The sequence below is a fragment of the Emys orbicularis genome, chromosome 15, assembly GCF_028017835.1.
Source record: "Emys orbicularis isolate rEmyOrb1 chromosome 15, rEmyOrb1.hap1, whole genome shotgun sequence".
NCBI classification, from domain to species: Eukaryota; Metazoa; Chordata; order Testudines; family Emydidae; genus Emys; species Emys orbicularis.
Genome location: NC_088697.1, coordinates 22,613,148 through 22,629,624, shown reverse-complemented (window position 1 = coordinate 22,629,624; position 16,477 = coordinate 22,613,148).

Here is a 16,477-nt window from a genome sequence, read left to right as displayed (position 1 = left end):
TAAGTGACTTGGCCAAGGTCACAGGGGGGAGTTAGTGGCAGAGCTAGAAAATGAACCTAGATCTCTAGTCCAGTGTCTTAACCCGCAGACCATCAACGTGAAGTGTCCCCAGTACAATCCCAAGTATAACAAGGCCTATAGCAAACAGCATGATACAGCACTGTGCGGGGAGTCAGCATACATGGGTTTTAGCCCCAGCTCTGCCACTGATCTGCTCTGTGACCTTGGGTTAATGATGCTGCGACGCTATTCGAGGTACTGGAGGTGTGCGGGGTGAATCACTACCACTTGTTTATAGTGTGAGTGAGCCTTGTCTGTGTCCACCAGGGGAAATCTTCCCTGGCTGCTGGCAGCACAAACACCCAGCTCCAGACTCCACGAGCCCCACTCTTTCCCAATGCTGGCTAGCTAGCAATTTCCACACACCCCTTAGCTACACGCGAGCACCCAGTCCCTTACCTTCTGGGCACTCATGATGTACACTAATCTGCTGCCTGCGTGGAAGCAGGGTACCCCAGTTCACTGCTTAGCATAAAGCTCTTAGATGTGTCTATAGTAAAACCAACTGGGGTTTATTTAGCAGAGCTTGAGCAAGAGATTCAAATAAAAGCAAGCACAAGAGATTGGAAACATAAGGTTACAAGTAAAAGAAAAACATCGAACACGCTCCATAGCCTACAGTTATTAACAGGTAACGTTCCTGTCTAGTAAGGTAGTTCTCACCTAATGGTCAGCCCTTGTCCATTTCAGAAAGCTGGGATTCACCTTTTATGAGACATCCCCTCTGGCAGAGTCTCTGTTCTGTAATGGATAACCATTTGTGCTCCCTCTTGGTCTCCAGTACAGTCACAGACTATTGCCTCTTACCCCATGTGGTCCCCTAATCAGATAATTTTCTTTGACTCTTGTCTTTGCAAATCCTCAAGCCTCTCCCTGGCCCAGATAGTAAACTTAGGGCTAGCTCCAAGGATGTGCCTGGTTCTCAGCACTGATTGAGTTAACCCTGAGCCCTGTGTCACCGCTGATGACAAGCTTCACGCTTCAGCAGTTCCGAAGCCCAATACCCTACACATTGCATCGCTCTAACATTACTTCCCATTCAAACATCCTGCAATAGCCAGGGCAATCAGCCGGTTCGTCACTTTTGGAAGAGACCCCAGGCAACCCCCTTTTGTGAAACGCTGAGCAGATGGTCGGACACCTGCCTGGGCGTGTCTGCGTCACAGATCCCCACCCTCCTTTGGCAAGCGCTTTGAGGTGTATTGCTGAAAAGTCCTAGAGAAGAGCCCAGGGTTACATTTACTTCTGGGATAGCACTCGTCACAGGCCAACCCTGCAAGTCCCACTGCGGCTGCTCAGGACTGGGATTTTAATGCCTGGCCCAGCCTGCAAACGAGATGAGCATTGCCGGCTATTTAGAGAAGTGTCATCCTGTTAGCCCTAAAGTGTTAGCTGCCAGAAGAGCCTAGGCCCCCATGGGTGTGCATCTGCTCCACCCCATGGTCACTCAGGACTTCACAAGAGCCACGGGATTGAATTCAACGGCGCATAACCCTGCCATTTGGGCTAAAGGAGAATGAGCCTTAGTTATTAGCAGTACTGGGCCTATGACACACAGTTAAGCTATTCTAATTCTTTCTTAGGTACTTATATGGTCCCCATTAGCATCATACCTGAGCATCTCACAATCTTTAAGGTATTTATCCTCACAACAAACAGCCCTGTGAAGTGCTGTTATTCCCATTTTACAGACGGGGAGCTGAGGCACAACTAGACTAACTGACAAGCCCAAGGTCACACAGGAAGCCTGTGGTACAGCAAGTCTGAACTCAGGTCTCTGAAATCCTCAACTACTCCGTTAACCACTAGACCACTGTTCCTTTCACTTCCATTCACTACAGGGGCAGCAATGAAGATATATACCAGGCCATTAAAATGCCCAGAAATTCTGCCTCCGGCTGATGTCAGAACGGGATGCCCCCCTCTCCCCCCGTGGCTTTGGGGGACTCACCAAAGAGAGTTGGCCTGAGAATTTCTAACTATATCCTCCATCCCTAACGTGCTGTAGCAACAAACGCTCACTGATGCGCATCCAGCTTCCTGGTGGCAGTTGACAATTTAATACCGTGTAAGGCCAGAAGGGATTATTGTGATCATCTAGTCTGACCTCCTGCATAACACTGGCCACAGACTTCCCTGAACTAACTCCTGTTTGAACATAGGGGAAGCTCAGCACCTTGCAGGATTGGGCCCAGAGTGAAGTGATTACCTTGCATTCCAATGCTAATCAGGATTGTTGGGCTGCCAATATTCTACTGGTTTTTATTAAGATGATGCAGGCAAGACTCACGGGAATATGGAGCTGGCAGACTAATGGCTTTGCAGGGTCAGGAGAGGAAAGTAGGCCCACGGAAACTTTTTCAAACTCTCAAACAACATTTATAAAACTTTGTCTTTTCTGTAAAGTATGTGGCCTCCGCTGAGTACAGGATGTGATCGTATAAAGAGTCTATTGGCATTTCCTTGGAGTGACCTGGGTAATTCATTTGTTGTCTTGTCACACGAGTAATATCACCATTCCAAGCACATCTTTTACACCAGATCACACCTTCATTTGTTCCATAGCCATCTATTAACACACACACAGAGTTTGGGATTTCCAAATCTACCTCGGGGATTTAGACACATTGTGGCAAAGAATTTCAAAAATGACTAGTGATTTTGGATATCTCCATTTTTTAGGCCTAACCTGAGACACATTAAAAGGGCCTGATTTTCATAAAGGGATGTGCACCTGCCCATGCAGATTAGGAATCTAAAAATAAAATCACTCAAAATCACCAGTCACTTGTGAACATCTTGGCCATACCTTCTATTAATTTTAAACAGAGATGGATGTGCAAATCCCCTGGGCTCCTTTGAAAAGCTCAGCCTGATCCTCTGGTGACTAAGACTTTTATCATTCCTAGGATTCAGACCATAAGAATTCAATAGAGTCTGATGTCCTTTGTCTCTCGGGTAATATGTTCCAATCTCACCTAACATTTACTTTGAGAAGGACAATAAAATCCAAAAGGTTCCCCCTTGGACTCCAATCCCTGCATGACTTTGCTTTGCAAAACTGCATTTTCTGAGTTGAGGCAAGTCTAATTATTACTTCTGAACATGCAAGTGAAATATCCTCATATTGTTTTATCTTTATCATGCTAACAACACGGGCCAGAGTAGATTTGCTGCCTGGGTTGGGGAATTTCCTTGTCAACTTTGCAAGGCTCATTTGCAAGCACCTATGTCAAAACTACAGGGCTTAAAAGACAAACGCAGCTGGTCTGCAAGTACTTCCTCTAGCCAACGGATGTCATTTCCTTTTGTAGCTATCAGTTCCCCACAGTGCTTGTGCTTCATTCGACTTGCAAGAGTTTGCTGCAAGTCTGAGAACAGATGTGATTTCCAGCTGTGTATTTATACCAACCACAGAGGGTACATTAATAACAATTATTAAGTGCTTTATGTTACAAATTAAGCCTGTAGCAACAGCAAAAATATCTAGCTGGTTTGTTTAAGGTCTCTTGTCAAAGCAAGCCATAAATTCCCATTATCACAACACTATCACCGCTGCAAAACAGGTCTAAGCACTCATCATAAATAATGCTTTAAAACAGTGAAATCATCTTTGGACACAGGAGCATACATTAGTGCTTGACTTTGTAGTGCCATGTATGCCTTAACTCTTAAATAATAGTTTCAGCCCATCAGCCAGCTATAGATTGTGATTTTTGAAAGCTGCATTCAGAACTTCTTCCACTGCTTATCTCAGACACTTATATTACATTCATACCTAGAGGCGCCTCTCCAAAATTATGGCCCCATTATGCTAGGCACTGTACATACACAGTATAAATGACAGCCTGGGCCCCAAAGCACTGACAAGCTAAATAGTCAGGCCAGACAAACAGTGGGAGGGGTGACTTTCCCAAAATAGGTTAGTGGCCACATTGAGAACAAAACTCAGGTCTTTTCATCCCCAAGGCTGTAGCCCATCTACTGGTCCACACTGCTAGCGCCGAAGATAAACTGGCTTAGAGGGTTGGCTGTCTATCAATAGGTTGGCTGTCTATCAACATGCACTTCTTGAGCACGTGAGGAATGGAGAGTACCAGGGAAAGTGAGATTGTGGTCTAGTCTGCTTTGGAAGAACAAGAAGAATGCAGCTTCCCTTGATTTTTCAGATTCATGCCTACAAACCTTGCTGAGATACCTTGAGAGCATTCACACCCAAGTGTTACATGGAAACCGCTTTGAGGCTCTGACAGAGCTGGAGAAGATCAGAGGTGTACACATGTCCCACCCCTGCCCCCACAAAGCAAACCAATGACTCTGGTTCTCCAGCACAGTACATGGCATGTTGTCACAAAGGAAGATGGTGAAACCCTACAGAAATTCTACGCATCTCAGACCCGGTTTCGAAGATACTTGTGTGGATATTTTTGCTGGTGAGTTTCCAGTTTGATAGCTGTGGAGTGAAAAACTCTGGTCACAAAACAGGCAGAGCAAGGTCAGTGGCGTTGCAAGCTTTCCCCTCTTCTGCTCTGCCCTGCAGGGACCATCTCTCCCTTTTCCATGGAGCAGTCACTCCTTGGCCTCTCTGTCGAGAATGCCAACAAAGTTTCATCTGGTTGACGAAATAGACACCTGTGCACCAAAAACCGGGCTGAGATCACAAACTAATTCCATATAGGCCACCGAAGAATCCTTAGAGGTCACCTTCCAGCCTCTACCATCTTGGACTGGATGCAGGCTGGTGATAGAAGAGGGAAATTCTTAATTCCATTACTTTGTCGTCTTCCCCACGATGAAGATTTTAATAAAGATGATGAATCAACTTTAAATTAGAGGGCTTTTAAACAGTTCATTTTCATCTATTTGTTTCACAGTAACACAGATCCTCAGGGGACAACAGCCCCTTTTCAGACCGTCTGCAAACAAAGAGAACATTAATTGAAACCACCTTCAATTAGTGCTTTGGATTTTTTCATGACATGTTCATCACTGCAGCTATTCCGATTCTAGTACGTTCAGGCCTTCGCTATCTGCACATCATATTAGCTCTCAGCATTACCCTGAAAAGAACAAATTTATTTGCTAATGAGTTGCTAGCTGGGTTAGAGGAACCAAGAGCTGCAGTAACAGACTACAGTATTGAAGTCCAGAGATTGCAAAGGGAGCAATTCTGGCCCCTTCCCTCATTTCTGTCCTCACTCCGAGGAGGGGGAGATGTTAAGCAATTCTCTGCATATTTCTTCCTGACAGATCAGTCTCTCTGGAGAGTGAATCCCTCCTTCAAATCACAGAGCATATGCAGGCTTCCCTCATGCCAGTATGACCCATGGCATAAGCCTTCAGTCTCCACGGCCCATTCAGCCCTCAACCTCCCTATTAAGAGAACGAGTAAGTGTCAGCCACTGTGGTAGGTTTTGCAACAGGGACACCTGGCCCCAGAATCTGGACTGAGAACATCTTCCCCATAAAGGGCTGTGACACTGCACCCCATATTTTTCATAGTCTTATTATTAGAATATGATTATGGCATAATTATGATGCATTTTGTATTAGATGTGTCATGTAAGGTGTAATTGAAAAAGTTATGATTTGCTGAATATGATTATCCTAGTTGTGTGCATGGATCATTTTTGTATATGAAGTTATGAATATTGACTATGTATCTGTATTTCAAATGTGGTTACACCTGGGTGATACCCACTAGGCAAAAGGGTTCCAGCCTAGGCAGCTGGTTGGGAAGGGCCTATTCAGGGTAATGGGCCATTAGGGAAAACAATAGGCCTTTGGAGAAGCTTATCCCCCCACCTGGTGAGCCTTCCTGAGAATGCTCCAGACAGCCTATGAATAGGACTGGGCTCTACTTCTGGCTCAGTCACTGGCCTGGTGGGGACCTTGGGGAAGGCACATCACTCCTCTGTACCTCAGTTTCCCCATGTGTAAAATGGTGATAATGACACTGACCTCCTTTGCAAAGTACTTTCACATAGACTGCTGAAAAGCTCTATATAAGAGCTGGGTATTATTACTGTTGCCTTTCCCACCACTGATTTCAGACAACAAGGTACTTTAAAAGTCTGATTTTTTTAAAGTGGGTGCGCACCTAATTTTCATGTGAAATTAACATAAGAACAACAGCCATATTGGATCAGACCAAAGGTCCATCTAGCCCAGTAGCCTGTCTTCCGACAGTGGCCAATGCCAGTGCCCCAGAGGGAATGAACAGAACACGTAATCATCAAGTGATCCATCCCCTGTCACCCATTCCCTGCTTCTGACAAACAGAGGCTAGGAATACCATCACTGCCCATCCTGGCTAATAGCCATTGATGGACCTGTCCTCCATGAATTTATCTAGTTCTATTTTGAACCCTGTTGTAGTATTGGCCTTCACAACATCCTCTGGCAAGGAGTTCCACAGGTTGACTGTGTGTTGTGAGAAGAAATACTTCCTTTTGTTTGTTTTAAACCTGTTGCCTATTAATTTCATTTGGTGACGCTTAGTTCTTGTGTTATGAGGAGTAAACAACACTTCCTTATTTCCTTTCTTCACATCAGTCATGATTTTATGTCATATCACCCCTTAGTCGTCTCTTTTCCAAGCTGCAACATCCCAGTCTCATTAATCTCACCTCATATGGAAGCTGTTCCATACCCCAATCATTTTTGTTGCCCCTTTCTGTACTTTTTCCAATTCCAATATATCTTTTTTGATATGGGGCAACCATATCTGCACACAGTATTCAAGGCATGGGCGTACCATGGATTTATATAGTGGCAATATGATATTTTCTGTCTTATTATCTATCCCTTTCCTAATGATTCCCAACATTGTTAACTTTTTGACTGCCACTGAACATTGAGTGTAATTACCACAATTATGCCTGCAAACTATATAACATGCACAAATGAACATCATTCGGAGTTTGCCTGAACAGTTACCAAAGCTATGCCCACAACTGCAGTGACTGCTCACACAAATTAGGCTCACACTCAGTTGTGTGACCATGGCATGAAATTCATCCCAATGCACAGAACCAGCACAAAAATACTTATGTCCTGACTATTTCTTGAGGGTTTTGTGGTGCAAAAAGCACTGTGCCACCCCCCTGCAAAGGGATGAATTCCACTCGTGCATAAAAAATTGTGGACCGGGCTTTCTAAAGTGCTCAGAGTTGGTCTAATGAGTCCCACTGAAGTCAATGGTAAAAATCTCACTGACTTCAATAGGAGAAGAGTTAAGGTAACTGTGAGAGTGCTTTTGAAAATCCCATCTTAAAATAATAAAAATATCAATCCTTAACTTTGTATCTCCAGATCTGCAATGCACTCTAATATAATCAGCTCCTCTGTAAATGGGATTAGCAGTATGATAGACCTTTCTGATTGGATTCACAGGCTATCAGCAAGACGTTCTAATGTTGATACAGCAATTAAAATCTGCATAATTCTTCTTAGTTCACAGAGTTAATGGATAACAAACAGTCATTGTGGCGAACTTACATCCTTCAGATCTCTATGACCATTCGCTGCAGTGGTTTTTATTATTCATCATTTTAGTTATTGATTTGGGGGGAGGGAAAAGATACCTGCATTTAAGCACCATAAAAGCAGGGAAGGAAAACAAATTGCTTCATTCCAAGATTAATACTTAATAAAGTTATAATAAAAGAATGAATGTCATATTGCACAGGATTTAACTGATGTAGTCCTAACAAATTCAGTGCAAAATGGCTGGGTTTCTTAAAAAACTTGTTAAATCATTTAGAGGTAAGTTTTGCCAAAGGAAGGAAAGTTCTCTCTCAATTCCACTGTGCTAGATTTATGTGCTAGGAATGCGTTAATAAACCATTGCACAAAAATTTACCTGGGATCTTTTCTTCCAGCTAGACATGGTACTCCTTTAGGGAACAATTAACAGCATGCCTAACTAGACAAGTGTGGATCAGAACTTGGAGTAAGAGAATATAAACTGGGATTCCTGGGTTCTGCTTTGTGATTTTGGACAAGCCCCTGGACTTTGGAGTGGGTCCGTTTACACATTTGTAAAATGGGGGTAACGCTTGCTGCAGTTTTGTGAGTCTTCATCGACAAATACCTGTAAAGCACTAGGAATGCCCAAAGGAAACTTACTGCATCAATACGGAGGGTTATGACTGATAAGAAATTGGCGAATGGGGGTCTAAAGAAAGAAGTTAAGCATATACTTAACTGTAGGCACGTGTAATTCCATTCCTCTTCAGCCATATATTTAGCTATCAGCACGTGTTTAAGAGCCACTGTCTCCAGTGGGACTGGACATGTGCTTAAAGTTAAGCGGGTGCAAATGCTTGGCTGCATTGGTGCCTCCTTGCAAACCTGGTAAAGAACTATTTCAGCACCAAGGAGAGCTCCCATGCTACAGTGGGTTATTCCAGGATGATGCACCGGAATGTAGTGGCGTGGTAAATCAGAACGACTGTATCTGTCTGGCTGCATAGCAATCGGGGAGACAGGGAGCACTGGCCTCACCTTGGTTTTCACCTGGTTCACACCTTGAGGTGACTCAGTGAGGAGCTGCCCACGTGGATTTTAATGAAGAGAGCTGGTCTCCAGTTTCACTCTTTAAATCCCACTCTGGCCTGGCAGGGAGGCATGCTGTTCTTCCTGCTGCAATGCCCACAGCAACTGCCCAGTTTGCATCACCAGAGACCCCCTAGGACTCCTGAACTGCTTGCCAGGGACACGGCAGAGCTCTTCAGTCAGCTTCAGCCCATGTCCTGATGGAATCAACAGGAGGCGCTAGTGTAGCAAGGCAAAGCCTCCCCAGTGGATACAAGCATAACCTGTGACCTTCCTGACCCCTTCCACTGGGTAGTAAAGACCCAGTCCTGGGAGGGGCTGGGCAACAATGGCCATTGGAACCCTTGGGAATTGAAGGCCCTCAGCACCATGCAGGTCCAAGCCCTCATAGGCTACGAGCCTAAGACTTTAACTCCCCTGGATGGCCATACATTGTGCTAACATTGGTCCAGACAAGCACAACCCTGATCTACAGAGCCTGATGCCCACCCCAGGCAGGAAGAAGCCACAGCTCTGGGTGAGGTGGATATTAAAGTGCCCAAGTGTCTATTTATTAAAAAACATGATGCTGACCAGAGTGGAACAAGAAAGCCTCAAACCCATGCACAGGGACCCCTCATCGGCAGTGCTACAATGCTATTTACTCACCACATGGTTCAGGTGGGGCCTGGGCTGATCGCCACCACCCTGGCAACTAGCTCACTTCTTATTAATAGTGTTATTGTGGCCCCTAGAGGCTCCAGCTGGGTGAGGGCCACACTGCGCTCAGTGCTGTACAGCCAGAGACAGCCCCTGCACTGATGAGTTTACCATCTAAAACAGCCCAGGAAAAGGCCAGGAGAAAATTGGTACTGTAACCCCTTCCTCCCTTTAATAGAGAGGGAAGTGAGGCCCAGAGAGACTAAGGGCCAGATCTTTAAGATATTTTGGCTCCTTAGTCTGCACAGAGGAGCCTAACTGGATTTACCTGGGCACCTAACATCTCCTGAGATCTGTGGGAGTTAGGTGCTTGGGTGCCCAGTGGGATTCTCATATCAGCATCTTTAGGTGCTTAAATGCCTTTACAAATCTGTCCCGCAGTGAGTTGCCCAAGGGAACCTGTGGCAATGCAGGGACTTGAACCCAGCTCAGTGCCTTAGCCACACGATCATCCTGCCTCAGCAGTGCCAACATCCCTGCTCTGGAGCCACCAAGCCCAAGGGAAAGCACTGGGGAATCCTGGGAGTACCGGCAGCCGAACATCTCCCATCGTTCCCACTTGGAAAGGAGCTGACCTATGATACTGACATGGCCCCATTACCATAGTATCTGAGCACCTCAAAACCGTCCATGTATTTATTCCCACTAGGCCCCCGTGAGGTAGGCATTCGTCCCGTTTTACAGATGGGGAAGTGAGGCACAGCGAGACTAAGTGACTTGCCAAAGGTCACACAGGGAGTCTATGGCAGAGCAGGGAATTGAAGCCAGGTCTCTGGTATCCCAGGTTAGTGGCCTAACCACTAGATCATCCTTCCTCTCTGACAGGAAAGACTGTGGCATACAAGCCATTGACAAAATGAGGGGTGATGAGGCAAAGTTTTACTGCTCAGGCGTGGGAGCTCTTGCAGATAGCACGCAAGAGTCAGTTCAGTCACCTACATTCTACCACCACAAAGCTTCCAGACCACTGTACCTCCCAAAGTATTTCCCAAAACCTTCGCAGAGATGACAACCCTTCGCAAAGAAAACCCCTCCAAACAAAGCAGTGCTAAGATGGGTGTAAGCACTTAAGAACCCTGGCAATTCCCCCGACGGAGGCAGATTGTCTGATCCACGTCACCATCGAGCAAGCCGGGGGACTCATCAGGTTGCTTTTTATCTCCTGCTGAGTTGATGCATCTTGGCTTTGGATTCCCACTAGCTGTTTTCAGCGGTCCCTACAATGTTACATCAAGGAGCTTCTGTTTTCATTCATACTCAAACTTATTGCCTCATTTCAAAAGGAAAATAAAAAGCATAGTTCCTGCTGAGGAAAAAATTTTGTGTCGGTGATCCAAGGGCTTCAGGAAGGGGCCTGTCATCTCAATTTATAAGCTAGCTTTAGAAATCAAATCAGCCCTAATTTGGAAGTGCCGATGATCTAAAAAGCAGTAAGTAGCTAGTTCATACACACAGTCCCTCCTGCTCAGATCAACATGATGCTTTGCTCCTAACACGCTTTACGCTCTTCCAAACAGCCTGCATTTATACAACTGTCAGATTCATGTTTTGTACTGGTTATAAATTAATCCCTTTTAATTGGCCTGCTTTCCAGGCCAACAATTGCAATGTAGGAACAATGGCTCTTTTACACCACTCTGTTATAGAATACTGAAGAGTTACAGTCTGATAAAACACGCCACCCTCTTCCCCCTGCACACCCTCTGCCCATCTAGCGATAAAAATTCCATTCTCCGCATGGGCATGAAGTCATTTGTCAGGTCTGGTGTCAAGATCAAAATGTATTTCCAGCTCTCCTGCCATTTACTTCAACAGCTCTTCATTCGTCAACTGAAATAACTTAACATAAGAAATGGCTGCTCATTCAATGTAAAACTTGCAGGAACTCCAGTCTCTGCAAGATTTATTTTTTTAACACAAAATAATAATAATGGATCCGGAGGGGTTTATGGCTCAGACAGTCAATCCATCTCAAGTCTCTGGTGGGATGCTAATCCACTTGAGCAGTTTCTGACGCAGTCAGAATCTCTCTGCGAGATGGATAACTCCAGCGCCGTAGCCCCCTTGTTCCCCCTCAGCTCTATCCATTATCATTACTCTAATCACTGTAGTTTCTCTGTAAACAACCTCAGATTCTTCTCTCACTCACATCATCCTTCCACCCCAGACAACTCCATTGGATTCTGGGGAGTTACTCCCAATCGACATGGGTAAAAGCTAGATCAGCATTGGGCTCCAAAGCTTCATCATCTTTCCACCATAAGTCGGAGGCTTTAGAGGCAGCAGTAGCCTTGCATTTAAATCCCTTTATAGGAAGAGACATCAGGAGAAATTAAGACTAATGACAGGATTTCTACCCCAGAAGGAAAAAATTCAGATTAGAGACAGCTGCAGCCTGCAATTCTTGTTCTTAGAGGACAGGTGGCCACATCAAGACTCACTCCCATTAATGGTTCAGTGCTTTGGAGTTATTTCACTGGATTTTTTGGGGGCGGGGGTAAGAAGAGATGTTCTCAGGTATGTTCACAATGTACCTGCCTATTCAGGGACTGTTATGGCCCCAGTCTCACGCCATAAAGAATTTGTCCTGACAACACCCCTGTGTGAGGTACTTAAGGATTATCTTCCCCATTTTATATATGGGGAAACTGAGACATGGAGAGATTGAGGGACAGATTTGCAAAATTGCTTCAAATGCAATGACTCCCAGGCTTTCAGAAGAGCAGTGGGAATTGTTGGGGACTGGTCACTTCTTTTAGACACCAAAATGGGAGCTGAACTGGCTCCAACCCTGGCTGCTGAGTGCTTGAAAGAGCCCAGCCCCAACTTGGCCAAGGTCACACACAAAGTCTCTGGCAAAGCGAGGAATTGAACGTGCATCTCCCGAATCCCTGTCACAAAGGCATCCTTCCTCTGACTGCTGGCTAGCCAATCAGACCACTGCAGGGACCACGCCTCTGTCTCTTATAAAAATCTGAGATTTAGCTTATGTATGATTGCCTGTTCTGGAGGCACTTAACTCGTGAGGTCCCGAATTATCACCGTTAGAATGGTTACAAAGAGGAAGCTGTCACATGAGACCGCCTTGCCTGGATCACGGTAAATCGGCAGAAGAGCTGGCTATAAAACCATTCACTGAATAATTGAACTGACGAATTTCATAGTCAGTTTTTAGATAAGTGATTCAACAACTTTTTATGATGTTATTTGACCAGCACAGTAACCCCCACTAACATTATTTCAGGTTTATAGTGGTGTAACCAAGCCCAGAATCTGGCACTAAACACTGCTAGAATTAATGAAGTTAACTCTGGTTTGCTTTATTGTAAGTGAGTACAATCTGTTTGTCCTTATAGACAGGATTCAGGCATCTACCTCTGAAAAGCAGCCAGTTCTGGGGTAGAACTCGATCACCATTTTGTGCCAATAAAAACAGATTTCAGGCCTGATTGTCCTCACCCTTACAATGATGTAGCACTGTCTGCTGCAGTACAGTTACACCTCATTTATACCATGTAAACCGGGAGCAGAACCGGGACTGTAGCTGAGTAAAATATTTCATGGAAAAAAATAATTGTTTCATTGAAAAAGAGACACAGATTTGGGGTCACCCAAAACAATTTGAGAATTCACATCAATTTTGGCCAGGTTTTTTCATTGAATAATAAATATTTCCGAAGTGTTGAAGTGGTTCATTTCGGCATTTCCAAACCAAAGCTTTGACTTTTCATTTCAGAAAGGTGTTTTATTTCAGAATTTCAACTAGATTTTATTTTAAAAATATATATATATTAAAACCTTCAAAACAAAACCACCCAAAACAAAGTATTTTTGACGTCTTCATTTGGAAAAATGTAAAAAAAGTTTTGTTTTGGGTCAATCCGAGCCAATTTTGGTTTCCCCCCCCCCCCGCCGCCAATTGTTCAGTCTGTTGCCCGAATGGAACAACAGTTATTCACCCTGTTCTACTCAGGACTTTCACTTCATGTCCTAATAGACACACTCCATAAGCATGTCAAGCAGTGTCAACCACATGATGTACCCCAGCTACAGCTGCAGGCAGGTGTTTCCATACTTAACAAGCTATGGTCCCAACTCTGTTCTCACTTACACTAGTATGAATCAGGAGTGACCTGCTGAAATCACTGGGGTTATATGGATGTAGAACTGGTGTGAAATTAGCATCAGGACCAATGGGCTTGTCACTGCACTCCCAAGGTTACCTTTGTGGGGTTCCTCTGGATTTTCACCAGCATAAATGCAAGAAGTATCAGGTCCATGTTCTGAAAATCCCTTGGGATCTATCCAAATAAAAGGTGCTCTCTACGTGGTGGTTGTCGTAGAATTATAAATGGAAAATCTTACCAGGATATTTTGCTAGTTTGTGGGGCTGCATCTCTGTCTGGTGCTATTAGGACTGGTCAAAAGTTCGCTCCTGACGTTTGATAGAAAGGTGGATTTTTTTATAGACAAAAAGTTTATTTTCTATGGAAATTTTTTACTTTTTTGTCAAACCTCCCCCTTCCCCCCACAAAACCCCCCATTTCAGTCTAATACCAAAAACTTTGAGTAAAAGTGGAACATTTTGTTTTTTGATGAAGAATCAAAATTTTGCACAGAAGAGGGAAGAAAACCCCCAAACATTTTCCAACCAGCTTTAGTGATTATCCGGGGGACTTTGCACCTACGTTCAAAAAGAACTAAATGCAAATTTTAATAAGGCTTCTCCCAGCTGCTAATTCCTCAGCAAAGACACAGATATACATATCTAGAAACACACACACACACACAAATACAAATAGGCTTACACAATCACAGTCTACACCTACGCAAATAGAAATATACGTGCATCTGTAATCCACTGTCGAGTGGACAGATCCCCCTGTGTCCCATTTGCACAGAACATGAATCTTTTACAGTCCCAGCTACGGAAAGTTGGCACTTGAGTTCCAGCTGCAGCTACTCATGCTTTTAGCTCTAGAGGTCCCCAGTTCAAACCCAGGTTTGCCAGCCTGGGTGGCAGCCATCACACCTACACACAAACTTACACCCACATGTGTTTCTTACCTTTTGTTTTCCCCTCAGCTGCACAGGTCTCCTGCAAGTTGCAGTGACTGGTCAGAACGAGAGCAACGGGGCTTGTTTCTCAGTAAGGGCCAATGCTACCAGGCAAGGAGCTACTTCATTTCACACCCCTAACATGAGTAGCATTAACACTTTCTGGCAAGAGGAGAGAATCTTCAGCATGTCTGGCCCAGATAGAGCTAACAGACGCAGGTCTGTGGAGCTTTTTTATTCCTAAAGCTGTAAGAGAGATTGAAGTTTGGGACACTAGATCCCTTTCTCCCACCCTGCCCTGTACCACGCCCCCTCGCTGGCCTTTTCCAACTCACTTCGCAAGAGAAGCAGTGACCTCAAGTACAGCATATGTTGAGAGTGAAAAAAGCACCTTCTTATCTAAGTGTGATATTTGGATTGCTACAGGCACGCTGCAGTTCAGGTCCTCAGCTAATGCAAATCAGCCTGGCTCTATTCCCGGAGCCATGTGGATTTACACCAGCTGGGGATCTGGCTCTCTGACTTCAGGGAGTTTAAATCCACAGGTCAAATTTTGCACCAATACAGGTTTTTGCATATTTCAAGTTAATGGTAAAGGGCAGGGGGGTCCCCAACCTCACCTTGTAACCTGAAATTCTGCTGCTCACTGGGTTTAGTTTTCCTCCCCATGTCACCCCCTGCTTCACAGTCACCCCTCTGGCTTCACTGTCAGTTTCTATTCAGTTCTCATAGGCTCTTTAGGCCTGACAACCATATTAAGAGATCATTTTGCAGCCATGCAAAATGATCATGTTACAGAGCGACGAGCCAGATCTCTCTCTCACATAGCCATTTAACTCTGGAGTAACGCCGTTTGTGTCAATGGAGTTACACCAGCTTTACACCTGTGCAGTTCAGATCAGACTCTGGCCCTAGGGCTCTGTCTAGCATACAAACAGTAGTGGGTCAGATCCCCTGGCCTACTCTATGGCCCAAAGGGAAAGGAACCTGAGCAACTTCCCTGCTGCAGCTCCTCAGTGGGTGAGGAGCCTCATGGCTTCCACATACCACCCGCTGCAGGGCATGGTTTAGGGGTCACATCAGGGTGAGCTGGGGAGGAAATATGGACAAAACACACTGTGCTCCAGCAATCCTCAAAAGGTGAATGCTCCCAAGGGAGGGAATAACCAACTAGCATAAATTGGAGTTGCCCCCAGGTTGAGGCAGTGTCTACTCTCACACTAGTTTCTTGGAGGCTGCTTAGCATAAGAAAGGTTAGTAATACAAAGATCTCTTTTGTATAGTGCTCCTAGGGGAGAGAGCATTTAATGCTTGCATGTCACTATTGCAATTCATGTAAAACAAAGGACCACAGAGAATACTGCCATGGCCTTGCCTGCCACTCTGCCATGTGATCAGCAGCCCTTGTGTCGCTCAGCTGTCATTTAGAAGAAGGCTTGACACAGAGCAAATAACATGGGGTTAGTAGATTTAATCCTTTTAGTTGGGCCTGCAGCCTGACCCCCAAGCCTCCCTCACTACTCTGGTTTCTAAGCCTCAGTGCAATAGGCTGCATGACTGAAAGTCTCTAGGTGAGGACAAATCTGACCCCCAGTCACAGACCAAAGCAGGGTCTGAGCCCAGCACCGACCTCCGCTAACTCCACTAGTCAGGAGCAACAGCTCTGTGGATCACAGTAGGTTACACTACCTTGCACAGACTGATCCTCCCGTGCGACCTAATCAGAATCTAGACAGGGCTGTGTGGGACCCATGGCATGGAGCACCATGCAGGAATGCACACCTCCGTCAGTGTCCCTTTAAAAGCCAGCATTACCTTGTCACTGAGGAAATGACCTCTCCTTGTTTCCTTCCGCTCCCCATGAATCCCGTCGGACACATCTACCTTGCTGGAAGTTCTTGCTTTGAGTGAGAGTCAAGAGTCAGCAGCTCATTTAAGAGCAGGCTTTTCTGAGGTGGGGATCTGGGAACCTCAGGAGAGATTTATTCTGAAGAAACCAATTTTAAAAAAAAAAATCCCATGGAAAGTCCTTTCATTTCCCTGAGCATCAAAAGTCCCTCCTGGTTTCCCCCACTCCGTGGGAGGTGGCTGTCCCTGGAGA